This window comes from Ambystoma mexicanum, chromosome 7q (genome assembly GCF_040938575.1).
Source record: "Ambystoma mexicanum isolate Mex_15411 chromosome 7q, UKY_AmexF1_1, whole genome shotgun sequence".
Taxonomy (NCBI): Eukaryota; Metazoa; Chordata; class Amphibia; order Caudata; family Ambystomatidae; genus Ambystoma; species Ambystoma mexicanum.
In genome coordinates, this window is record NC_090941.1 from 1,157,203,604 (window position 1) to 1,157,210,859 (window position 7,256).

Here is a 7,256-nt window from a genome sequence, read left to right on the forward strand (position 1 = left end):
TGGGATGTTAGCATGTGCCACACTTAGAACCAAGAACATTAGCTGTGCCGTATCTAGATAGGATTGTGAATGTTAGCATCTGCCACACCTAGATGGAACTGGGATGTTAGCATGTGCCACACTTAGAACCAAGAACATTAGCTGTGCCGTATCTAGATAGGATTGTGAATTTTGGCATCTGCCACACCTAGATGGAACTGGGATGTTAGCATGTGCCACACTTAGAACCAAGAACATTAGCTGTGCCGTATCTAGATAGGATTGTGAATGTTAGCATCTGCCACACCTAGATGGAACTGGGATGTTAGCATGTGCCACACTTAGAACCAAGAACATTAGCTGTGCCGTATCTAGATAGGATTGTGAATTTTGGCATCTGCCACACCTAGATGGAACTGGGATGTTAGCATGTGCCACACTTAGAACCGAGAACATTAGCTGCGCCGTATCTAGATAGGATTGTGAATGTTAGCATCTGCCACACCTAGATGGAACTGGGATGTTAGCATGTGCCACACTTAGAATTGAGAGCATTAACCAGGTCTGTATCTAGCTAGGTTTGTGAATGTTAGCTTCTGCCACACCTAGATGGAACTGGGATGTTAGCATGTGCCACACTTAGAATTGGGAACACTGGCCTGCGCCATATCTGGATAGGATTGTGAAGGATAGCGAGTGCCAAACTAAGACGGAATTATGTAGATCAGCAAGTGCTACACTTAGACAGAACTATGAATGTTAGCATGTTAAATGTAATTTAACTCACTAACCAATATAAGCTCAAAATCTCTGCATACTCATCTCACCAACAAAAAAAAGTCACACAATCATCTCTCGCACAACAAGCTGCATGCATTTCACCACACCACAATAGCACATAAACTGCACCAACAGCACACGCAGATTGATGCCAATTCAATATTCGCACCAAAGCTCAGCACCCAGGGTCTACCGAGCTGAAGCTGCCAACAGTACACCACTCCTCTCACTATCCTACTCCCTCTTCACCTTACTAACCCATCCCACCTTTTCATTTACAGACCACCAGAGCACCTGGTGACCAATTCCATTTTTGACAGTATGCTATATAAGTACCTTGCATAATTTGGCATGGGTGGTGGAGATGCAGGTCACATATATATATATTTTTTAAAACATTTGATTAATTTCAACCAAACAATACAAACCAAACAGGCAGTGCATATATCAACAGTTCCATTGTACATTGCTTACTTCTAGCCACTGCTTCCCTTATCCCACCCCCCATTTCAAGCCTATTACTGCACACATTCCATTTCTGCATCCTGTTGTAGGGTCTCTCCTTCCATAGGTTCTGCTGGGTCTCGTATTGACCCAAACAGCTCTGCTATTAATGATTTCCAGGCCATCAGGGACTCTGTCTCCTCCTGCCTCCCAAGCATTGCTCGTTTCTTGCCATACCATGGTTTCTGCCTCCGCCCATTTCTGCAAATCTTTCCCCCACACCTCCACTCGCGGTCTATGGCATGTCTTCCACCCCATAGCGATTCTCCTCTTTGCAAGCGCATATGCCAAATCCCTCAGTTTACTCACATGCTTGAGCTTCTGTGATCTTGGGAACCCCCCCCCCCAACAAACAGGTCCACACTGTGTCCACTAGAATCTTGACCCCCTTCTCCGCTAGTTTTCGCTCCACTTCGTTCCAAAAGCGTTCAATGACCGGGCATGACCAGAACATATGCACCATGCCCGCCTTCTCCTCATCGCACTTGGGGCATGCTTGCCGTCCCGCATTCTCAAACCTTGATATCCTCTGGGGTGTCATATATGCCCTGTGCGTAATATACAGTTGTATCTGTTTCATTTCTAGATACCTTCTTATGATATCCCTGAGCCCGTTCCCACATCCCGTCCTCCATCGGGGCTCCTACTTCCGTTTCCCAATCTAGTCTCAACTGTGTGACCTCCTTCCCCATTTTAAACATCAACATCTCATATATTCTAGATATCTCATGGCCCCCTTCCGCTATGTCGTATATCATATCTATGGTGGCATCTGGTTCTTCCTCCAGCACAGTTTCGGGCCATGTTCTCTTAATTCTCTGCACCATTCTATGATGTGTAATATACTGGCCCGCGTGCAACCCAGTTTCTTCCCGCAGCCCCTCAAAGGTAATAATTGATCCCTCCCGCTAAATATCTCCCATTGTTGCTAACCCAACCGGTTCCCAGTGGTTTCTAATTATCATCCTTAGCTGTTCATCTGCACCTGTTAATGCAACCAGTGGTACCTGCGGAGAGCATGGAGACAGGTTCTCCATCATCTGGCACGCCCTACGCCACATCTTCCACCCCAGTAACATCATCTTGGGGCACCCTTTCATTACTGCCTTGGGTACCCACATCATCTCTTTCAAATAAAATGGTGCACAATCTTGTCCACACAGCATGGATTCAGAGGTCTCTTCATCGGAGAGCCATTTGGCAACATACTGTAGCTGGCTCACTACATAATAAACCTCATAGTTAGGCAATTTTATCCCCCCTTTTTCATAGAAATTCTGTAGCTTCCATAGCGCCACTCTGTTCCGCGTGCCATGCCACAGGAAATCCATGCACATACTGTTCAGTTTGGTGAAGAACTTCTTAGGTATCAGGTATGGTATGTTCCCAAAATAGTGCAGGAGCCTAGGTAGGACCACCATCTTGAGCATCGCTCTCCGTCCCATCATTGCTAAGGGCAACCTCCTCCAACATTGCATGCAATTTTCAATTTTTTTAATGGCCACCTCCGTGTTGCCCCTTTGCTCCTCTTCCACTGTGTGGTATATGTCTACCCCTAAGTACTGAAATGTACTGACCTCCCATGGTACCTGCAATACGGGTAACTGTTCCAATGGAATCCCTCTATACCCACCTAATGGGAACATGCTAGACTTCTGGGGGTTCACCGCTATACCAGACAACCCTGCATATCTCTCCATTACTTCTAGAATATATTGGAGATTTTCTTCCGGGTGCTGCAAGTACAGCAACATATCATCTGCGTATAGGGAGATCAGATGTCGTTCCCCTTTCACCTCGATACCTATGGTGTCATATTGCTGCCTCAGATATATTGCTAGAGGTTCCAGGGCCAGTATGTAGAGCATTGGAGACCACAGACATCCCTGTCTGGTGCCCCTGCGAAGCTGTCATCTTTCCCATATCACTGATCCTGTCTTGACTCTAGCCAGCGGTTCACTATACAGTATTTTCACCCACCGTACATATCCAGGCCCCAACCCATAGCACTCCAGGGCCGCAGCCATGGGCACTTGACCGAGTCAAAGGCCTTTATTGCGTCCAAGACACAATTGCCATTTCACCTGCGTTTTCGCTTCCACTCTCAATAATTCGTTGGAGTCGTCTATGATTATTAGAGATGTTCCTATTTGGGACATAACCCATCTGATCAGGGTGTATTAGTCTACCAATAACCCTCTTCAATCTATTTGCCAAGACAGCTGTCAATATCTTGCTGTCTTGATTCAGCATCGACAAAGGTCGATAGGAGCTGCAATTATGCCCAGGTTTGTTAGGTTTGGGAAGCGGTATTATGATCGCTTCTCTCAGTGACTCTGGCAAACTTCCCATCTCAAACGCTTCATTTAGCATTTCTAACAGTGGGGGGAGAACCTCTTCCATGTATACTTTATAAAATTCACTTGGCAGTCCATCCGCCCCCGGGGTCTTGCTAGTAGGCAATTGTCTCACCACCTCCCCCAGTTCTTCTAGGGTAATTGGTGCATCTAGCTCCTCTTTCTCCTCCGCAGTTATCTTTGGCAATCCTATATCCTACAATGTTTCTATTATCGTAGCGCGACTGCTCTTACCACTTGTCTCCATATAATAACTTATAATAGTCTGCAAACTCTTGGTTGACTCCCTCTTGGGTGTCCGCTACACTACCGTCTTCCCTCGTTATAGTTCTGATTGTAACTCTGGGGCTTTCGCTCTTAAATGGCCACGCCAAGAGTCTCCCTGGTTTATCACCTCCCGCATGCTGTCTCTCTACATATTTTTTATAGTTGAGGTTACACAATCTATCCCAGTACTCCGCCATTTTTGCTGTAGCTTGAGTATCCAATTCCTCCTTAGTGCCATCTTTGCCCCTTAAAGCCTCTTCCAGTTTCTCCTCTGTCTCTCATAGATCAGATAGAATCCCACCCTGCAACCTTTGGATTTTGCTATGGCTACCCCTCTCATCACAACTTTGAAGGCCTCCCACAGTGTTCCTGTTGAGTCCACACTACCAGTATTCGTCTAAAAATAGTTTACAATCTCCTCTCTCATGTCATCCCTAAAAAAGGAGTCTCTCAGTGCTTCCGCTCGTAGGCGCCATGTCAGAATCCTTGTTCTCGGGGGGCAGTATTGCCATCCGAGGATCAGGGCGAGTGGTCCAAAAGGACCCTTGCTTTATACTCTATTTGTGTAATCTCTGTTATAACTTCAGGTGACGTAAAGACGTGTGTAAATGCTGCGGGGCAGAATAATGTGAATATTGCCTCTCCTGGGGGTGTCTCATTCTCCGTGCATCTTCCAAACCAAAGTCACCCATCAATGTCTGCAGCGCTTTGGCAGCAGGGGAGGGTCTATCCATCTTCTCATCCAATCTGTCCACCTTTGGGTTAAGTACACAGTTAAAGTCCCCTCCCCAAATCACCGCGCTCCCCACACACCTGCTCAGATTAGTACACAATGTTCTGATGTACGCCGCTGTGTTATGGTTCGGGGCGTATGTATTTACTATGCTTATCTCCCTATTCTCCACCAGTCCAATCAATATAACCATCCTCCCATCAGTCTCAGCTACCTCTTGCAACCGTTGAAATGGGACATGTGGCGCCACCCAAATAAGCACACCACTGGCATAAACAGAATATGCTGAGCCCACCATCACCCCCTTCCACTTCCCAGCAATCATATCCATTCTCTCCCATGTCAGGTGGGTCTCTTGCAGCGGTGTAATGTCTATTTTCTGCCGACGCAGGTACAACATGACCTTATTTCTCTTTAGATAACTATTGAGCCCTCTTATATTCCATGTAACTATTTTAAGGTCCCCCATGGCTTCTCCGAGTTCCATTCCACCTCCCACAGGTGCAGTCCAAATCTAAGTTCCATTCCATTCTGTATAGGCTCGTTCCCCAGTTTAAACTCCCCTTAACCAAACACACGCCAAACTCCCCGCTCCTCCACCCTCCCACCTCCCTTCCCATCCCCAACAACACACCCCTCAACTGTTGCCCAGCTCCATCCCTGGATCTCAGGCACCCCCGCATCTAGCTCTTTCTGGCTATCGCCTGTACTCGAAGCTCCGCAGGGTGAGGTCACCCTAGTGGCTAACCTACTACTACTACTACTATTGCACGGGGGGGTAGGGTGCTTTCGTCCTGCCGCTCCTGTTTGCTTCAGTTCAACCACACATTGCTACTCAATTTACATATATATACAAACTGCTATATTCCAGTCCCTTAAGTTCGACACAATCAAAGGTACCACAGCCAAATATCAACTTTACTCGGTCGCACCCTTTATCTTAATCTCTATCATAGTCACCGCTGGGGTAACCACTCTGCGTCATATCAATATACATGCAATATCCCAATCACTTATCGTGTTCCTCTTGAGCCTGCTCCGTGTCTCGTTCCGGGCATCCCTGTAGGTCCAGCCATGTCGCTGCTTCTTCTGGAGTGTCAAAAAAGTACATCCTGCTTTTGTGCAACACTTTCAATTTCGCGGGGTACAGAAGCATGTTTTTGATTCCGGCCATGCGTAACCTCCTTTTGATTGCCACATAGCTGTACTGTTGTCTCTGGACCAACATTGTATAGTCAGGATATGCCGTGATGGTGCTTGCAGCCCTTTCAATCGTTCCCCCTTTACGAAAGTACTCCAAAATCTTCTCGCAATCTTTATAGTTCAGTATCTTTGCGATTATCGCACGGGGAGGGGCCCCAGGCTTCGGCTTCCTCATAACGGCTCTGTGTGCGCGCTCCACGGCAAATACTTGCAAGAGTTTTTAGGCCCCTAATCCTTGTAAGATTAGGTTCTCAACATAGTCTGTAGGTTCTTGGCCTTCCTCCCACTCCCGCAGTCCGACCACGCGGATATTGTCCCTTCTTGCTCTCCCTTCCGCTTCCTCCACACGATTCTATAGGTTAGCTACCTGTTGCTTCAGTACGTGAACCTGCTTTGCATTGTTGGTGCTAGTATCCGTGTTGGTTTTCACTGCACTCTCCAGACTACTCGTTCTCCCTGCCAACGCTCTAACATCTTGTCACAGCAGGGTGACTTCTATGCCTACTGCGTCTATTTTGGCCTCCAGGGAAGTGTGCCCTGCCATCTTGCAGCCTCAGTTATGTGTCTGAGGCTGCTTGGTCTCTGGTGTATCTATCCTGCTCCTCTGTTTTGATGCGGCACCAGTGTATCACTCCAAGCCTGGGGCAATGGTCCTAGAGGAACCCCTGTATAAGTTTGTGTTCGTTGGGCTATTTCCCCGAGTGGGTTGTGTCGTCCCACATTTCAAATTATCTTGCTGCGTCTTGGAGACAACTCTTTTCCCCTATCCTAATCACCCAGCTTTTGGGCTCTTTGCGCACTTCACACCACTGCTTATATCCGCAGCAGTCTCTCTTGTATCCTCATCAGTTTGGATCAACCCTATATGCCGTACCTTTCTATGGTGGCGCCCATTTTCTGGCTCATTCACTCCCCAGGGTCGCCTGCTTGTCTTCAGCACCACAGAGTGCCCACAGCTCCTAATACTGTACTCCCCTTTATCTCTCAGAGAAAAGGATCGCCTCCATCAGTGCCAGCCCAGTGGTCTATTAATGTGTCCTCCCGTAGCCGTTGCTACAAGGTGTCCGTTTCCACAGTTATCAGCTGCTGATATCATTAGTGAGCAGCTGCCATTTGGCCCCAGCTGCCATTTCTGCTGGAATCCCAATGATCTGTCCTCCAGCTTGACTTTCGCGCACCTCCGTCCTCTATAAGGCCATCCCGAACTCCTTCATCCCAGTCCAGGCATCCACTACTTGTGTTGCCACACGTTCCTGCAGTGCACCCGCTGCCTCCGCTACAATGTATAGAGCAGTTCTGGTCCATTGCGCCTATGCTCTGCACGAGGAAGCGTTTGGATAGCCGCTCCTAACAATCTCTGTCCCGCGGCGCCTGGCTACATCAGCTTCGCGCAGCCAGCTCCCCCCGATGGAACCCTCAGGGAGCCCCACCTG